The sequence below is a fragment of the Apostichopus japonicus genome, chromosome 23 (assembly GCF_037975245.1).
Source record: "Apostichopus japonicus isolate 1M-3 chromosome 23, ASM3797524v1, whole genome shotgun sequence".
Taxonomy (NCBI): Eukaryota; Metazoa; Echinodermata; class Holothuroidea; order Aspidochirotida; family Stichopodidae; genus Apostichopus; species Apostichopus japonicus.
In genome coordinates this window covers 14,660,770-14,661,256 of record NC_092583.1, presented here as the reverse complement: position 1 = coordinate 14,661,256, position 487 = coordinate 14,660,770, and positions in this window count along the sequence as shown.

Genomic DNA, 487 nt, shown 5'->3' with positions numbered 1-487 from the left:
ATACACTTGCATAAAGCAAAAATTCTGACGTGATATGCAGTGACTTCATACTATTTTAATCGGTTTAAGTATTTCGATAGGAAATGAAAATGGCATTTTAATTTTAATTTGTTATAGCTATACGTTTGTGAATTCAGTTTCTTTATAATGTACGGTATTTACACCTGTTCATTAAATCGGGTGTTTGCATACTATGTTATCCTCAGTTCAGTGTTAATGGTATTTCCCTTATCCCGATGATCATAATAACCGGGGGGGGGGGGTGGCAATGCACATGAGTGCAACAACTTTGTTAGTACCGTCAAACTCTTATGCCGAATTATCAAAAAATCATTCAAAGATTGACCATGTTACCAGTCTTTATTGTAGTGCGCGTGTGCGCTACAATATCGGCATTACTGCCAAGTGAACGATACCTACATGACTGGACGTTGAAACTTAGAGTGTCATACGGTCTCTCTATATTTGAAGTTTCAGAGGCTAGCTG